Genomic DNA, 20,602 nt, shown 5'->3' on the forward strand with positions numbered 1-20,602 from the left:
GGAGGGGGGGGTGCACAGTGTTTTATTTTATGTGTGTGTTTGCAGTGTGTGGGTTTACAGGGGCTGCAGTGGGTGTAGGGAGGGGGCTGCTGGTGGGTGTTTTGTGGATGTAGAGGTGTCAGAGTCTGTTGATTTGTGTGTATCTCTGCAGTGTGCGTTTTGTAGGTGCAGAGGGGGGCTGCAGTGTGTTTTGTGGGTGGAGGAGGGGTGCAGAGTTATTTTTGTGTGTGTGTGTGTGTATGTGTGTCTGCAGAGAGGGTTTACATGGGGGCTGCAGTGGGTGTAGAGGGGGGGTGGTGGTGTGTGTTTTATGGATGTAGAGGGGGCAGCAGTCTGTTTTGTTGGTGTGTGTCTGCAGTGTGTTTTGTGGGTGTAGCAGGGGGACTGCAGTGTGTGTGTGTGTGTGTGTGTGTGTGTGTGTGTGTGTGTGTGTGTGTGTGTGTGTGTGTGTGTGTGTGTGTGTGTGTGTGTGTGTGTGTGTGTGTGTGTGTGTGTAGATGAGGAGGGCGGCAGAGTGTGTTTTTGTGTGTGTCTGCAGTGTGTTTCTGTGTTTTGTGTGTTTGTGGGTGTAGAGGGGGGCTGCGGTGTGTGTTTTGTGAGTATAGAGGGTGAAGGAGGGTTGCAGTGTGTTTTGTGAGTGTAGAGGAGGGGGGCTGCACAGTGTGTAGATAAAATTTGAACCGTGCAACAATCCTTGGCTAGGGGCCCAACTTGCCAGCCCTATATCTCTGCCGGAAGGAATAATTTCGTAAAGTCCTTACAGGATTTGTTCAGGAAACCTCAAACGAATTCTGGAAGAGGGGTGCAATTCCTCGTTACGGTGTAGTTAACCCCTCACACTCCGGAACTGCTGACGCTGGACGTTTCTTGGTTGAATCAGGTGAATCTTAAATTAATCTGACGAGGAGGGGCTGCAGGCATTCTTATAGGGTTAAGAGCCCTATCCCTAACATACACAGTCAATCCTCCCATCGGAACAACTTTTCCCACCTATCCCCGACTTGCCAGGAGTTCCTAGAACGGGCAGAAGTTGCTTCCAGGTCTGCTAAGAGCATGCGCCAACCTGTCACCTAAGCTGCTTAGCATACCGAGCCCAACCCCTTACCTGGCGACAGTAAGTCTGGTTTTTGGCTACCAAGTGTGAAGTGCCCATACTTCGAACCTGTAACTGATACTTAACAATATCCCGGCCACACTAACACCTAAGGTCTTTGAGACTTTTCAACTCCGGACTTCTCTAGACACTGGGGCACCAACGTAGCAGGGTGCCCTTTGAATACGGAGATGAAAAATCCCTCAGCTAATTCATCCATAACATATGGGCATGTTAATGGATTAATTGCCAGGCTGGCAGGAAAGGGTTCCTGCCTGTACATTTAAAACACCATTGAAATACAGTTTATTTTTATATGTATGTTCTGTATATGCAACAAATATAAAACTCATATGTATATTCAGTGGTTGACAAATCACCAAAAAATCTACTCGCCACACAAAAAAATCTACTCGCCACCTAGTACCAAACGTGTGCTGCTTGGGCCAATATTTACTCGCCCGGGGGTTAAATCCACTCGCCCGGGGCGAGCAAATGTATAGGTTTGTCGAACACTGTGTATATTCATGGTACTTTGTTAAGTAGCTGCACTCCCAAAATTAGAGTGCTAGCTCTTTCCTAGCGCGAGTTATCCACTTAATTGAAGGGGCTCTGTGATGTTGGTTGCAGTTTGACCTATAATCGGTCTGGGTTACAAGCTGGCATACAATGTATCCGTGCTGGCTTTGATCGGTAACCGCAGACGCGCGCCACCAATTCACCTCAAGTGGATAACGAGACAGCCGGATATATTGTAGCAAGACAGTACTTCAGCTAAACCGCAGATCACTTATTCAATTGACTTTGTGGTTTTGACGTCTGTGGTCTGGAAACAGATACCCATCTTTAATGCAGCTACTTGCTCGCAGGCAAACTTATTTAGCGCTTGGCACAGCGCTGGAAGCTCCCCCTTGTGTCGCAAACACAGTTTGCACATTTCCCATTCATTCACAATACTGCAGCTAACTGCTGGGGCTGCAAAACAGGGACAATAAAGATAGTGTAAGGGAAAATATGGCATTATGTTGACCATACAATTTAACCCCTTCAGTCTCAAAAAGGTTTAGGGTTAACCAGCCGGGCATAATACCTTTATTATTGGCCTTTTTAACCCTTTCACTGCCACATCTCCCCACCTCAAATTGCAGGCTTGCCCCGGCCACCTCGTCCGGTGTATATTTTGTGTTATATCTCCCATAGTTTCTCTGCTGTCCATCAGAATTGCCATATTTCTATGATTTATTTTGTCTCCAATTGTTATATATACCCTTAGAGCAGGGGTGAGCAAACTTTTTACCGAGCCCCCCTTTTCATCCATGAAATTTCTCGGGCCCCCCCTGCCTGATGTAATTAATCACATGAAAAAAAAAAAAAACCTTATTAAACGTATACAATGTAAATACAAATACGGATCGTTCGCATGCATATGCCGATTTGAGCCTCTGGAGCCTCCATACAGCCTCGATGACGCGACCCGAGTGACGTCACACCAGGAAGTGCGCCCGGGAGAGAATTGTAGCAGTGAAAGTCACGGAGCTACAGGTGGCTGACAGATTGACTGAGCAAAGACATCGGGAAGTACAGTACAACACCTAAGCTGTAGGCCCCTATTGGATATCTGTGCAGTCGGGCGTGATGCGGATTCGTGCTGGTAACATGGGCCAAAATTCATGTATTGTCTGATATTAATGATTTTTTGTACGTGCCTATTTTACCACTTATACGTTAATAATTTTTAATATATTGATTACATTATGAGTTGTGCGCTGTGTTTTTTTCTTTTTCACTAGTTCCCAGGGATGTTGAGCCATCCAATCCTATACAGCAGCAGACTTTTCTTTTTTGGTTAAAGGTTTTTGTATTCATCTATTCACCTTTCACAATAGATTGTTTAAATACAATCCAGATCACAGTGTGGTGGGTTATAAGATATAACCAATATATTTATCACTTAACAATTAGTAGCGCAATTCTTCTTCTTTTTTTCACAACTACAGCTCAGCCCCGTTATAGCGCGGTCCTCGGGGGCCACCCGATCCGACCGCGCTATAATCGGGGTCGCACTCATTTTAAAAAAATGGCCGCTGCGCGCCCGATCGGGAAGAGGGGAGGAGGGAAAAGGTGGAGTGAGGCGTCGGCAGCCACCGTACTTCCCCCCGCATTCCCCTTGCACTTTCCCCAGCAGCCTCACTTCTACCAGCACCGATTTCCCCCCGATCCCCGCACCCCAGCCCAACACTGATCCCCCCCAGCCCGGCACTGATACCCCCCCTCCAGCAGCCCGGTACCGATCCCCCCCCCAGCCAGCAGCCCTGCACCCCCGCACCAATCACCCCCCCCCCCAGCGCCGATCCCCACAGGCAGCCCCACATTGCCCCAGCAGCTGACACCGTAGGTAGGGGGGGCTGTGAGTGTGCTGTGTGCAGTGTGCTGTGAGTGTGCAGTGTGTTGTGAGTGTGTGCAGTGTGTAGTGTGTGCTGTGAGTGTGTGCAGTGTGTTGTGAGTGTGTGCTGTGTGTTTTGTGTGTGTGTGTGTGTGCAGTGTGTGCAAAAAAACCACATACGCAATCACAACCAACACAGGCACAACACACACACTCAATCATAACCAAACACAGACACAACACACACACATACACTCAATCACAACCAACACAGGCACAACACACATACAGACAGACACAACACACAATCATAAGTCATAGACTTTCACCTGGGGGGTGGGTGGGAGGAAGTACTACTGTAAGCCTGCTCCTGTCCCCCATGCTGCTGAAAACTGGGATGGGTAACACAGGAGGAGGAGGAGGAGGATGAGGGGATGTCTGTGTGCAGGGAAGGAAAGCCCCGCCCCCGCAGCAAGGCCCCGCACCCTCAGACACAGAGCAGAGAAGCAGCCTCAGCACGGAGCTTTTCCCCGCGCTCCCTGAAATAATCTTGTGTGCCCCCAGTTTGAACATCGCTGCCTTAGAGTAATCCTCATCATCACGGGAGAATTTCTTCTTTTTTTCCTGTGATGATCTCTTTTTCATCAATATTCCTTTGTAGCTCAGCATAATTTTTTCTAAAATGATTAGTTTTTTCAAAAGGTTCTAATTTTTCTTTGATTTTATTTATATCTTCATCTAACTTTTTTGTGCTTAGATACAATTAAACGCATTAGATTAAAAGAGCATTCATCAATAATTTTATGCCACTGTAATAGAAAAGCTTCATCGTCTATATCACATGTTGGATTTTTCATTAATCTCAGCCCTCTGGGGATCTTATTTTCTTTCAAATATTTTTCCAAAAAAAGTTTATCACACCATTTTCGGGTGTCTTTTACTAGTAATCTTTCTAGCTTTAGGAAATTATCATCAATATCGTCTTCTACTTTAGGGACTGATATATCTGATATTTCATCACTTTCTGAGAAAAAGAACCCAATCTGCTTTTTCTAGATAGTCTTCTCTTAAAGACATTAGGTGTATTACCCTCTTCCTCCATTATAGGTGCAGCTATTTAAATTTGTGACCCAAACGTGCAGTGAAAACAATTATAAAACAGCGCTCCTTGTGAGGAAATAACAATAAGTGCAATATAAAGTGATGTACAGTGATGATAAATAATTAAATTGGTGACAATAGTGATAATAAAGTGAATACACAATAATAAATAATGTGTAAGCTGGAAGGTGCGTTAATATATAATGCAGAAATGCCCTGCTCAACACACAGAAGAGGGAAGAAGACCAAACAGTGTATATGGGGTGGTGCTCACAGGGAAGAGGTAACGGTAGACTGAGACAGAAAAGAATCCCTAGAATGTGGCACAAAAGAAACACCCTAATTAAAACATAATATTTATTAAGTAACTTAAAATAAAATTGTTCGGAAACCACAATTTCAGAACACAAACATTCATAAAAACAATTAAAAGAACCGAAGAGGTGTGGCGTGGAAGTGCTAATATTGCAGTACTATATATATATATATATATATATCTGTTACTTGACTAGGTGTATCACATATATAGTGTGGGTATTGTCTAAATAGTATATCATGCACAGACAAAGTGTAGTGTAGAGAATACCTGTATAGAAATCTTCTAGCCAGTTTAAAGGGTGGGGATAAGCACTCAGAGTGCTGCCTGGAAGGGCAGTATCACTGCGGCAGGCACAGAGGCAATAAGCCCCGAAGAACCTAGCCCAGAAATGCAGGGTAAAGTACATGAGGTTGCTAATTGCTAACCCAAATTAGAATATATGTGTCCCCACCTAAGAGCTGCGACTGTAGTGGCTGCAGCACTTGAGCTGAGGGAGCTGCCCTAGTTAGTGTCCCTGTAGCAACCCCACTAAAGCTAGTTATGGCTAAGAGAACAGGTAGAGGATAACAGGATTGGCATACCCTAAATGTCTGAGTGCTGTTGCTGCCCACGGACGCAGTCTATGAAGCACTCAGACGGAACACAGGCCCACACCTTTCCGATGAGCCGACGTCAAGTGATGGTGACGTCAGACGTACCCTACGTACGTTTCACCGTAACTGGCTTCATCGGGGGCAATGACGCAACGGGAAAGAGATCCGAGCGGAGGAGGTGAGAGCCCAAAAGCTACACTCGCTTTTACGATGTAACTGTATTTTATATTTAACACGTAAGTCTATTTTCACTAGTTTTTATTAGATAAAGAGTTTTGTATTATACTGGTGTGCACTATATCTGATTTCTCTCCATATCTTACGACACACGACCCCTGCATACCCCAAGGATACCCCCACATTGAAGGAAGACCTGCTCATTGAAAACACCTTTGTCACTGTATTGGAGATGCCTTTATTTGTTTGAAAACATGTGACTTCAAAATCTAAAGACTCCTCCAGCACAGAAATTGAATACTGTTTATACGTTATTACACTATATTATTAATTTTCTTCTCCACATATATTCCACGTATTGCGCTCCCCTATCGTTCACCAACGCTTCACCAAGAGTGAACATAAAGGACCGTTCCCAAGAAAGGTTTTTTGGGCTTCATATTTATTATTGTGTATTCACTTTATTATCACTATTGTCACCAACTGAATTATTTATCATCACTGTACATCACTTTATATTGCACTTATTGTTATTTCCTCACAAGGAGTGCTGTTTTATTATTTTTTTCACTTCACCATTGTTTTAATAACAGCTTTTCGGGGGAAAAAGAACCATTACATTAAATGTACAGAAAAAATGACAATGACAACTTAAGTTCCTGGAAATGGAGACCGCGCTCGTCTGTAAACTTCACGGGGAATCTTCAGAAAGGCCTCTTCTCCCGCTGCTCCTTCTCCCTCCGGTGATCAGCCGGCCACAATCAATCCAAAATACAAAACAAAGGGGGAGGTGGAGCGCAGAGAAAAAGAGAAATGCCAAGGTAAGATGAGGTCAATTTATTAAAACAACACTGCACAGTATTACTTACAATTAGTTAAAACCGCATGCATGTGGATGCTCCCACAAAGGTCTGTATACAGCGTCAGATACAATCCCCCTGCCCCGACTGATTCACTGCTGCAGATTCTCACAGGGTCCCTGACCCTTGACCTAGCTTGAGAGCCCGCCTACCACCTTTGTGTTGCTACACTTCCGGTTCCGGGTCAGAGAACCTGTGAGAATCTGCAGCAGTGGATCACAGTCGGGGCAGGGGGATTGTATCTGACGCTGTATACAGACCTTTGTGGGAGCATCCACATGCATGCGGTTTTAACTAATTGTAAGTAATACTGTGCAGTGTTGTTTTAATAAATTGACCTCATCTTACTTTGGCATTTCTCTTTTTCTCTGCGCTCCACCTCCCCCTTTGTTTTGTATAATGACAACTTAAGTTAATGCATCTTCAGCCTGTCATAGGGCAAAAACAACCTCCTTCTCAGCACTAAGGGTGGTGCGCTAGGGTCAGCAGCATTGCGTTTTAGGAACGTCATTCAACAACGTGATCCTCAGTTGACTTGCACTAGCGCCCATATTAGTATAGGAACTATTCAGTTATAAATACCCGTTTTTTCAATGTTTGCCAGCATGTACAAAGCTGCTATTCAAGACTCAGGAGCTGGAGAAAGGATATGTCTTCCCCTCATATTGGAAGAAGAAAACTTAGCAAGGACATTTAAATAATGATCTCTCCTTTTGCATAGCCGCGGTCCTGGAATCTACGCGCCATGTTGAGCAGTGCTGTCTCGCAATCTTCAACATTTCTGGTAGCCCTCCGTACCCTCAGAAACTGAGAATATGGTAACCCCTTCTTCGGTGATGAGGGGTGGTGGCTATTGGCCAGAAGTAGATTGTTTTTTTTCCGTTAACTTTTGATGAATCTTGGTCAATAGTCTGTCTGCCTCTCTGTAGACTATAGTGTCCAAAAAGACCACTTCACTGGCCGAATGGGTCATGGTGAAACGAATATTTGAGGGGATTTTATTCAAGTAGTCCAAGAACTGGAAAAGTTCCCCCTCTGTGCCACCCCACAGCATAAAGATGTCATCAATGTATCTCATATTTAATAATATGAGTAGTATGGGGTGAATCACCAAGAATGTGCGTTTGCTCGTATTGGTCCATGTAGAAGTTTGCATATGATGGAGCCATATTAGACCCCATCGCTGTGCCCATTAGTTGGAGATAGAATTTTGTTTCAAACCTGAAAAAGTTTTTGTGTAACACAATGTCTATCAGAAGGAGAAGGAATCCCACAGGTGGTCCAGTATAGTCATCACAATTCTTTAAATGATCCGCAATGGCCTCCATCCCCTCTGTATGGGCAATATTCGTATACAGGCTTGAAACATCCATTGTTACGAGCAAAACATCATTTAGGTCCACCCTCACTGCCAACAATTTATTAATAAAATCCGTGGTGTCCTTGATGTAGCTGAACATCTTAATGAACATTGGCTGAAGGTAGAAATTGACATGCTGGGAGAGGGGGTGACACAGCGAGCCCCTGGCCGAGATAATAGGTCTTCCAGGTGGCAAGGTGAGTGATTTATGCACCTTGGGTAGTATAAACAGGAACGGGGTAATTGGAAATTGTTGTTGAAGAAATTTCCCTGTATCCTCTGTAATCCATCTATTGTCTTTTCCCAGTTGTATCACTGAATCAATCTCTCTTTTATAGCCGCGTGTGGGATCTCCATTCAACAACATGTAATGTTGAATCACATCAAGCTGTCTCATAACCTCAGTGCGGTATTGTCCGTAGTCCATGACCACAACACCTCCCTTATCTGCGGCTCTTATGATAATGTTTTTATTATCGCATAGTAATTTAAGGGCCTGTTGTTCCTCAGGTGTGAGATTCGAGAAGCTTCATTTGTAATTCTTGACAAGTCCCTTGGTGTCTGCCTCCACCAGATTAATGAAGGTAGAGATGTTGGAGTTGTGGACCTGTGGGTCAAAGGTACTGGCTGGACGAAACTGCCGTGTGGAATTATCACCTGAGGTCGTTGTTCGGGTGTCAGTAATGTCTTTGGAGAAAAAATCCCTCAAGCGTAAACTTCTATTAAGACGATATAAATCCACCTCCCAGTCAAAAGGATCTATAGTGTGCGTCGGCACAAAGCTTAACCCCTTATTCAGGATACTGCGTTCTGCTGGTGAAAGTGTGTACTGAATCCTGGGTACATTTTTGGGTCTCCAGTAACTTTGGAAACCCGCAAAATAGACGCAATCTGAAAGAAGTTTCTCGGTCAAACCTACCCTGAAACTCACAGCCTGGTCGTCTCCAGTTGCTAGCACTGCTGGAAAGGGTGAAACATAAAAAATTGCAATTGTCGCATATTTTATTACATCGTACAGTAATGCATGCACAATACACGGGTCCAAGAGCTGACAGTCTAGGACCTCCAAAACACAGTTCAGGGGCAACCAAGCGGGCTTAACCTTTATTATAAAGCCTGGTTACCCCCTCACCGTCACAGTCAGGTACTACCTGTCCTAAACTAATCCCAGCATCAGCTGGTGCACGGTGGCGAGCTCGTCCGCCGTGACGAGATGCGGAGGAGATGGCTTCTGAGTAGTGCAGGTATGCGGATGCGAACAGGGGTCCGTGCGTGCCCCCTGTGATGGAAAGTGATGCACCCGAGGGACGGGGAACCTCTGCAGACCTGACAGTTACAACCCTCCCCATCTCTCTCGCCTAAGCCCCCCTCTCAGCCACGGACCTTGCCTCCTACTTCTCACCAAAAAATTACAATATGCTTACTTCCCCACTGCCCCTCCCTCCCCCTCCATCCACCACCCCTACCCACTTCTTCCGCCCAACCTGATAATGATCTCCTCTCAATAATCATATGCTCCCATCCCACAATATCCCCTTCTGACCCCATTCCACACTCCCTCATCCCTTATCTCTCCTCCTTCAATCTCTCCCTATCCAGCAGACAATATGCAGACTTTCAAAACTACAGTGGTCATCCCTCTCTGCAAAACAAACTCTCGACCCTGCTCACTAATTCAATACTTCTCCAAACTTCTCGAGCGCATCGTTCATAACCAACACAGTCTGGCTTTTGATGCAACATACTCTACTGAGACTGCCCTCATCACCATCCACAACTTTCTCTCCCAAGCTCACCCACTCTAAACTCTCCTCCATCCTCATCCTTCCCTACCTCTCTTCAGCCTTTCACACCATTGATCACCTCACTCATCCTCACCAAACTTGACACCACTGCCCTCTCATGGCTCTCATCCTCTCTCCCACCGCTCCTACTCCGTCACCTGTAATAATCAATCCTCTCTGCAGACCTGTCTGGTCCTCCTCTTTTTCCTGTACAATGCCCCCCTCTTTATTCTCATCTCCCCTGGATGACATCCAAATCTACTTCTTCCCACTATTCTCTCAAGCTCTCCACCTATATCTCTGCCTGCCTTTCTGCCATTTCCCCCTGGATGTCCTTCCACTTCCTACAAGTTAACCCAGCTAAGACTGAAGTCTTCTGCTTTCTCCTGTCTCCCACCCTCTGCAATCCACACCATCTTCTTCCCCCCTCACCATCTCCCCCTCCCCTTCTGCTCGCAACCTTTGACTCTTCCCTCCTCTTTGGCCAACACATCACCTCTATTACTACTACCTGTCGCTATCAGCTATACAAAAGAAGACAAATTTGACCACTCATTTCTCTCCTCAGCCAAACTTTTCATGCACTCCCTCATCGTCACCCATCGCGAGTACTGTAACTCCTTTGTCCTCAGTCTCCCCCTCTACTCCTCCATACCCCTCCAACAAGGTGCCGCCCATACACTTCTCAATCTCCCCCTCTCTGCCCATGCCACTGGCTACCTATCCAACAATGTTCCCTCTTCAAATTCATCACCCTGGTCTACAAATGCCTCCATGGTCTTGCGCCCCCTCCCCCACCACGGCATTCATATCTCGCTACATCCCTTCCCATCCTCTTTGCTCCTTGGCCGCTGAAGATTTGCTTAATTAAATGGGTGCAAATAAATATCCCACCTTTCAATGACATATGAAATGGTGCACGGTCCGGTTCTTTTCTTAATTTATTCAGAGACGAATAGAACATATCTTTTACAGCATAATTTCAGTCAGTTACATCAGGTTTTCAGGCATACATATAGAATTTAGATATAGAGTGGAGAAGCCTTAGCTTGGTTGATATTAAATGATTCTGAATTCTATACATCTATACATTCAGTACAATCTTTATACACTTTCCTTAACCAGTCGTAACCTAGCATTTACTTCTTTTCTCTGACTGTCAGTCAAATGTCCTTAGTCAATCATTGTTAGAACAATGTTTCTTCATTAGCAGTATTTACTTTGATCTACAACACTCCCTTGTTCTGTCACTAAATAATTATAGGATTATCTGTCTTTCCTAATCTTTAAGACTGCCCTCTATTGTATTGTTTTACTAACTATTTCAAACTACCCCAATATAATTTCTAATTTAACACTATATTACTTATTTTAACTTGTTACATGCTGAATATATATGTATGTAGACAATATAGCATAATTATTATTCAGGCTTGAAATCGTCCTATCTTCAACTACCCCAACCCTCTCTCCCCTCAGCCCGCTGTGCCTCCTATCGATTCTGATCATTTGCATTACTTGCTCTCCGCCACTGGAATAAGTTCCCCCACCATATACAATCTGCCCCTCCCTATCTTCAGAAGCCAACTCAAATCTGCCCCTACCCTCAACACTTCCTAAAGTCCCTCCAAAGTCAACCCCCTCACTGATCCAATTGCCTCTACTGTCAGACGCATCACCATGCCACCGAAAAGACTAAACCCCAACTCTTGCCCACCAACCAAGCTCTCAATGCACCTAACTCATAGCCCAACCATATTGTTCCCACCTCTGCCCAACACAGAGATCTTAACAATTACTCTACGCTCATCTCATAAAATGTTCCATATGTAACCCCACTATTAGTTAGTAAAACAATATACAGCACTCTGGATAAGGGCGCTATATAAATGTTCTTATGATTAACATGACATTATTTTCTATAGTGAGTAATGTTAATTAATGTTTGGGTTAGAGAAAATCTTCCCCCAACGGGACAGGTTGACAGCAGCACAGCAATAGAAGGAGAGAGGCTGGGTTGAGTTAAAAGTAGACTTTAATCAGACATCGTGCTGACAGGTCCTCTGATGCATTTCAGTCCGTGGGACCTTTATCAAAGAGTTAAGAATTTTCTTCACCTGTGTATACTAATGTTTGGGTTAACCTTGCATAACATCACATTAAATGTGCTAATGCCCTTTAATGGGTCTAGGTCTAAATCTTAGTACAGAATCACCTACTGTATGCCTGTGACCATACACAGCACCATTATTTAGACACCTCTCCCAACAACTTCTTTACCCCTCAATAAAAAGCACACCCTGTATCTACTCCTTCCTGCTGCTGGGGATATCTCTCCTAATCCTGGACCCAGCCATATTGACACCTGCTCTCACCCACGTATCCCTGCCAATTCTTCTCCTGCTAATGGTGTTAACCATCTGATTTAATACTAACTTTAAAACTCAACTCACAAATGAAGCATCCCAATAGCCTGCACTCATGGGTATTGTCCCACACCCAGTCACTCCTACCATTCATTGTGACCAAGCACTGCCATCTACAGCACTTATTCCCTCACCTGCTGTCTCTGTAAGTCTCCCATCATAACACTTAGATTGTAAGCTCTTCAGGGCAGGGATTTCCTTTCCCATTGTCTGATTTTGCTGTGCTTATTATATTATTATAATTCCCTGTACTGAATTCTTTGTGAAGCACTGAGTACACTTTTGGCGCTGCAAAAATAAAGATATACATACACGTCGAGTGGGGGAGTGAGATAGTTTTGTCATCAGTATGGACCAAGTTTGCAGATGGAAACAGTGTTACATAGTATCAGAAAATATTAAGCCAGGTTCCCTGTAAATGTCAACTACACTTCTAGTGGGCTGACCATTTATTATCTATTAGAATATATCTAAGGTATCTCAAGTGTGCTTGATTTTGTGCACAGGTGTTTTAAGGGATATAATATAGCACCTAATTCTTAATAGATGAGTCACTGTTAAGTTAAATGAAATGTTCTGCCAAAAATCCTCTTTATACATTAAAATGAACAGTACCATCATAGCTTTGAAACAGGGATGTTCCATTAATGTCTTGGCCAGCCAGCATTCCTATTTTTCTTTTGGTGAGGCCGAGTGCACAAATATTATGTCGTAATTTTTGCACATTTGATGGATCATGGCAGAACTGATGCATTAGTTGTTTGTCACATCTCTACATTGTTTGTCAAACCAGTCTTTGTGTGTTTAACATAACCAACCAGTCTTGAAGATTGGTAAGTTTCTTTTTTCAATTTGCATATATTATACTTAGCGATTTACCAGAAGTCCCTAAAGACACAACTTGTTGGCATGAGCCAGTGATTTGTCTAGCTGTCACGTGCCAGTGTTTAACACATGGGTGGATCCTTGTACTTCACAGCTGCAGAACAGGTGTCTAATGCAGAAGATAAAGGTAGTGTTCAATTTGAATTGTATTCAACAAGGCCATATCTTCCCTGTGTCGGGATCACTTCATAAACAAGTGTGTAAAAAAAAAAATCACCATAAGTTATTTCTTTTTATAGCTATTAAGCAATATAGAGTCCCTTTATTCTGATCACCGTGTAGGGTAGAATGGTTAAAAAAAAAGTATAGAAAGTTACCTCATGCTGTTGTGTTAGTGTCCTATGGAAGGGTTTCTTTAAGAAATTTGATTTTTTTAGGGGACAATGTTGTAACCTAAAATAGTTCTGCAATTGTTGGACCCTTTACTGTAGCTTAACCAGGACTTGACACCATCTTCATTTATTTCCTCAATCATAAGGCTTCAGCACGTTCTTGGGCTTGTGGCTGTTCTATTTCATACAGTAATCGCTTATGCTGATCATGCTTTGACCAACACAATGAAGCAACTACCTAGAAGTTTTTTTTTTTTATTGGCACGGAGTACTGTCCAAAAATTGGGTAGTCATTTCAGTAGACAGCTCTTTTAAACATCACAAACACCTGGTTGAAAGTTACAGCACGCAATGATCTCACAAATGGTGAAACATATGCAGTGACATGAAACATTCTGGAACTGGTGTTGAACTGCATAGCACTGCAAAGCAATTGTTATGTACTTCAACTGCACAGGCAGTAACAAGACTCCAACATTAGATTTACCGATTGGTGGTACCAAATAACAATGGCACAGCAGTTCACAGTGTATTAGTCAGTCATTGTTATCCAGCTATTGTAAAGTAACAGTGACAATCCTATTAGAAAAAAAAAATCTACATTGTACTGTAAGCATTAACTATGTATACTGCTGAATAATGTTATGCAAAAGATTAAAATAACTCTGAACCAGTTACCTTTCAAATCTTGGTCTTACTTCACAAATACTTGAACACATGAACTAAAGTTTCAATAAACGCAGATAATCTTTACACTTCGGCACCACCGCAAAACCATGAACGATGGCAGAAGTTAGGACTACAGGTCATAATAGAATTCAGTTGATCGTTTTAAACAAAGACTCAGATAGGTTTATCTACCTCTTGCTGCATCTTTCTTTCAGCATAGATGTGACCATTATATGCAGACATCCCAGCTACAGCATATTTTGTGAATTCATGGACATCAACTGCAAGCATTCCTTAACAGTGAAAGCCTTTCTAAGCAGGGTGCGCCATTACCCTAAGTGGTAGGGTAGGCCACTGCTGTCAAATACATGAGGTAGAAGATCTAAATCATGTTAAAAGCACTGCTTATAAAATCATGCAAACAAACCTCAGTGGAAATCCAGATAAATTGAAATTCCAGCAATTTTTTTTTTTTTTTTAATATAAAATATTGAATTCAAATTTTTATTTTTTACATTCTTACAAAGTTATTATTGTAGTGTCAGAAACATTTTGTACTGGTGCTGAACGGTTTGACCTACAGCAGTTTCGAATTCTTGTTTGTTACAATCTTTTGGGTCAATGTTGCAAATAAGTGTCTACTAGTACTGGCCCTTTAGGTAGGCCGGTCAGCCCTCTATTATGAGCTGAGCCAGTTCATTGAATATTTTCGACTGAAAAATTCATTATATTTATGTAGTGCAGGGCTGGGCAATTTTGCTTGGTAGACCACTTCACAAGCCACACACAATGTCCTCACCAGCTTCTCCCTTAGGGCACTGCCTGTGGTGCAGGTCCCTACATGGCAGAGCCGGCCTAGGACCAACCTATGCTAAGAGCACGTGGGTGAGATCCCTCTGGCACCAGGTAGGGCGGCATGAATAGGGAGCTCTCCCTGAAGCATACCGGATAGCATAATTTAGCCAGCTGTGGCCCCATTTCACCTGCTTAGTGGTTCTGCTTACAATACAAACCGTTTTGAAAGTATGCACCCAAGGTTATCGCGGTATGTGGACAAGTTCCTACAACCCCTGGTCCTTCAACTTCCCTCTTATATCAGGGACTCATCGGATCTCATTTTCAAGGTACAAGACATTACATGGACTAAGGAGTATAGGTGGGTCACATTAGATGTGGCCTCCCTGTACTCTATCATTGATCACAATCACGGACTTAAAGCTGTATGACACTTTTTAGATTTATCCACTTTATCTGTTTCACTTTGCACTTTTTTACAAGAATCTATATTCTTTTTACTCACGCACAATTATTTTATGTTTGATTCACGTTTTTATTTACAAAAATTAGGCACTGCAATGGGCACCAGTTTTGCACCCTCTTACGCTAATTTATTTATGGGTTTTTGGGAGTCACAATTTATTTATCACGCTAACAATCCTTTTCATCAAAATATCATCTTTTTTAAGAGATATATTGACGATTTGATTATTATTTGGAATGGTCATGAGAACACTCTTATTTCCTTTATTCACTATTTAAACACTAATGATTATAACATTAAATTCACTTTTGAGCACAATATGAATTATATAAATTATTTAGATTTAACATTGTACGTTGACAATGGGATGAAAATTCAGACCGATGTTTATCGAAAGGAGAACTCCAGGAATATGCTTCTCAATGCGCGGAGTTGCCATCCCCGCTCATTGATAAGGAATATTCCTGGATCTCAATTCATGAGACTGAAAAGGTTGTGTTCAACTAAAGATACTTTTCTGTCAAGATCAAAAGAAATGTCTGACAGATTTAAGGCCAGGGGCTACTCCAATAAAGACATAGACGCTGGTTTTACGAGAGCAGATTCCATGGATAGAGATAATCTCATTAAAAAAAACTGTCTCTAGAATAAAAAGCTCCAAAAATTCTAAAAAATCTGATAATACGTTTAATAATTCTACACAGAGTCCATTCTTTGTAACTACGTATAGTTCACAGTCATCATTAATTTCTAAAATTGTACAAAAACATTGGCATACACTCTTGCTAGATGAAGATATTGGTCCTTCGTTGTCCAGTGGCCCAAGGTTTACCTTTCGCAAGGCCAAAACCCTGGCCTCACATTTTTCTCCCAGTCTGTTTGACTCTAATAGAATAAGCCCAAGAATCACAAATATACCTAAAGGTTTCTTTAGCTGCGCAAATTGTTCTATGTGCCAATATGCATTGCCTGCAAAATTTATTATGTATTCCAATGACAAAAAGAAGTTTAACATCAATAATTTTTTAAACTGTAATACATCTTATGTTGTTTACGTTCTCTCGTGTGCTTGTGGCCACAAATATGTGGGCCGCACAATTAGATCTTTGAGATTACGTATAGCTGAACATACCCGTTTAATAAAAAAGCAGGATCTAATACATCCGGTATCCAGGCATTTCTCACAATGTCCAAGGGGAGGCATTGGTAATTTTTCCTTTACTGCCGTTGAACATATACCCCATCACCCAAGAGGTGGTAACAGAGAGAACAGGTTAAATAAAAGAGAAATGTACTGGATATACATGCTTAACTCCCTTCACCCTTTTGGAATGAATTCAGATTGGGAGCTGAAACATTTTCTTTTGGATTAATGTGGAATATCATATATGTGGTTACCTATTGAGTTTATATTTTATATTTATGATTTTTTCATATTCAGGATTTCTCTTTATGTATCCATTAGATGATCAAAATAAAAATAACTGTCATTAAAATTAAACAATAACAACAGTCATGAATTTTTTTACATTTTTTATATATATATCATACATTTATATTCTTCTTGAATGTCCATGGAATATTTAATTTTCATTATTATGCTTGTCATCAGGTTTCGTTGTTTTTAAATCATATTGTCATTTTTTTGTATATACACTGTCTATTGTATTTGTATGTCTGTATGTTTCTTACCAGACTAGCAGAGGTTAATATACCACACATTGGAGTTACTACTCACTGTGATGATTGACATCTGCTGAGTCTAATTTTGGAGTGGGCCAATCAGACTTTGTTTGTTCCTATATATATATATATATATATATATATATATATATATATATATATATATATTGATAAAGTCCCTTGCACGGGATGAAACGCGTCAGAGCCTTTTTCATGATGACCAGCTTTTTGCAATAAAGAACTTTTAATCCACTATGCTTGTGTTTGGTGCTCTAGGAAGTAGTGACCATTCCTTCCTTTCTACATTCTATGCACCCAAGTAAAACATACTGGACACCTAACAAGCTCCTATTGAACTCCCAAAATGACCACAACATATATATAAGCATATGAGTGTCACAGAGGAGTGCTACTGAGCATGGCAATATATACTTAAAACCAGAGACAGAACATAAAACACAGACAAAGCTCAGTTTTTAGCACATCCAGTGAGACTCATACACGGTACAGTGCCTAAATATATATGTATAAATATCTAATAAGTAAAATAGTCTTTTAGTTTGACATTTTTGGCCAAAATTGTTGTAAGCCCCTGAGCCAACGCCAAGGCAGACCACATATCAGGGGTCCCTAACGCTAATATAAATTCTTAATAACCTGTGTAATAAGCTCAGGGGCTTACAACAATTTTGGCCAAAAATGTCAAACTAAAAGACCATTTTACTTATTAGATATTTATACATATATATTTAGGCACTGTACCGTGTATGAGTCTCACTGGATGTGCTAAAAACTGAGCTTTGTCTGTGTTTTATGTTCTGTCTCTGGTTTTAAGTATATATTGCCATGCTCAGTAGCACTCCTCTGTGACACTCATATGCTTATATATATGTTGTGGTCATTTTGGGGGTTCAATAGGAGCTTGTTAGGTGTCCAGTATGTTTTACAATTCTTGTCCAGCTAGTCATGGCTGATTGGAGGGTGGCAACCTCCTTCCTAATTTAAGCTCACCCCCTCCCACATTTAAATGGTTATGGGCTCACTCCATAGCATCTTCCACTCAGGGGAACTCGCCTGCTTGCAGTTTGGCTGTGACATCTCTAATACAGAGTGCTTTTCCTGGTACTGTACAGGTTAATAAAAGCTTCAGTCAGACTTAGAACTTTGCAACTAATATTGACAGATTTACTATAAATCATTCTTCCTGTTATTACACAGGTTATTAAGAATTTATATTAGCGTTAGGGACCCCTGATATGTGGTCTGCCTTGGCGTTGGCTCAGGGGCTTACAACAATTTTGGCCAAAAATGTCAAACTAAAAGACCATTTTACTTATTAGATATTTATACATATATATTTAGGCACTGTACCGTGTATGAGTCTCACTGGATGTGCTAAAAACTGAGCTTTGTCTGTGTTTTATGTTCTGTCTCTGGTTTTAAGTATATATTGCCATGCTCAGTAGCACTCCTCTGTGACACTCATATGCTTATATATATGTTGTGGTCATTTTGGGGGTTCAATAGGAGCTTGTTAGGTGTCCAGTATGTTTTACAATTCTTGTCCAGCTAGTCATGGCTGATTGGAGGGTGGCAACCTCCTTCCTAATTTAAGCTCACCCCCTCCCACATTTAAATGGTTATGGGCTCACTCCATAGCATCTTCCACTCAGGGGAACTCGCCTGCTTGCAGTTTGGCTGTGACATCTCTAATACAGAGTGCTTTTCCTGGTACTGTACAGGTTAATAAAAGCTTCAGTCAGACTTAGAACTTTGCAACTAATATTGACAGATTTACTATAAATCATTCTTCCTGTTATTACACAGGTTATTAAGAATTTATATTAGCGTTAGGGACCCCTGATATGTGGTCTGCCTTGGCGTTGGCTCAGGGGCTTACAACAATTTTGGCCAAAAATGTCAAACTAAAAGACCATTTTACTTATTAGATATTTATACATATATATTTAGGCACTGTACCGTGTATGAGTCTCACTGGATGTGCTAAAAACTGAGCTTTGTCTGTGTTTTATGTTCTGTCTCTGGTTTTAAGTATATATTGCCATGCTCAGTAGCACTCCTCTGTGACACTCATATGCTTATATATATGTTGTGGTCATTTTGGGGGTTCAATAGGAGCTTGTTAGGTGTCCAGTATGTTTTACAATTCTTGTCCAGCTAGTCATGGCTGATTGGAGGGTGGCAACCTCCTTCCTAATTTAAGCTCACCCCCTCCCACATTTAAATGGTTATGGGCTCACTCCATAGCATCTTCCACTCAGGGGAACTCGCCTGCTTGCAGTTTGGCTGTGACATCTCTAATACAGAGTGCTTTTCCTGGTACTGTACAGGTTAATAAAAGCTTCAGTCAGACTTAGAACTTTGCAACTAATATTGACAGATTTACTATAAATCATTCTTCCTGTTATTACACAGGTTATTAAGAATTTATATTAGCGTTAGGGACCCCTGATATGTGGTCTGCCTTGGCGTTGGCTCAGGGGCTTACAACAATTTTGGCCAAAAATGTCAAACTAAAAGACCATTTTACTTATTAGATATTTATACATATATATTTAGGCACTGTACCGTGTATGAGTCTCACTGGATGTGCTAAAAACTGAGCTTTGTCTGTGTTTTATGTTCTGTCTCTGGTTTTAAGTATATATTGCCATGCTCAGTAGCACTCCTCTGTGACACTCATATGCTTATATATATGTTGTGGTCATTTTGGGGGTTCAATAGGAGCTTGTTAGGTGTCCAGTATGTTTTACAATTCTTGTCCAGCTAGTCATGGCTGATTGGAGGGTGGCAACCTCCTTCCTAATTTAAGCTCACCCCCTCCCACATTTAAATGGTTATGGGCTCACTCCATAGCATCTTCCACTCAGGGGAACTCGCCTGCTTGCAGTTTGGCTGTGACATCTCTAATACAGAGTGCTTTTCCTGGTACTGTACAGGTTAATAAAAGCTTCAGTCAGACTTAGAACTTTGCAACTAATATTGACAGATTTACTATAAATCATTCTTCCTGTTATTACACAGGTTATTAAGAATTTATATTAGCGTTAGGGACCCCTGATATGTGGTCTGCCTTGGCGTTGGCTCAGGGGCTTACAACAATTTTGGCCAAAAATGTCAAACTAAAAGACCATTTTACTTATTAGATATTTATACATATATATTTAGGCACTGTACCGTGTATGAGTCTCACTGGATGTGCTAAAAACTGAGCTTTGTCTGTGTTTTATGTTCTGTCTCTGGTTTTAAGTATATATTGCCATGCTCAGTAGCACTCCTCTGTGACACTCATATGCTTATATATATGTTGTGGTCATTTTGGGGGTTCAATAGGAGCTTGTTAGGTGTCCAGTATGTTTTACAATTCTTGTCCAGCTAGTCATGGCTGATTGGAGGGTGGCAACCTCCTTCCTAATTTAAGCTCACCCCCTCCCACATTTAAATGGTTATGGGCTCACTCCATAGCATCTTCCACTCAGGGGAACTCGCCTGCTTGCAGTTTGGCTGTGACATCTCTAATACAGAGTGCTTTTCCTGGTACTGTACAGGTTAATAAAAGCTTCAGTCAGACTTAGAACTTTGCAACTAATATTGACAGATTTACTATAAATCATTCTTCCTGTTATTACACAGGTTATTAAGAATTTATATTAGC

At 41.7% G+C, this 20,602-nt stretch overlaps 1 long non-coding RNA gene across 1 annotated transcript in view; it reads left to right on the forward strand.

Annotated features, from left to right (window-relative positions):
• The window catches only part of LOC142493676 (uncharacterized), a 58,935-nt gene that overhangs the window by 30,868 nt on the left and 7,465 nt on the right, over positions 1 to 20,602 (forward strand). The window lies entirely within an intron of this gene.

This window comes from Ascaphus truei, chromosome 4 (assembly GCF_040206685.1).
Source record: "Ascaphus truei isolate aAscTru1 chromosome 4, aAscTru1.hap1, whole genome shotgun sequence".
NCBI classification, from domain to species: Eukaryota; Metazoa; Chordata; class Amphibia; order Anura; family Ascaphidae; genus Ascaphus; species Ascaphus truei.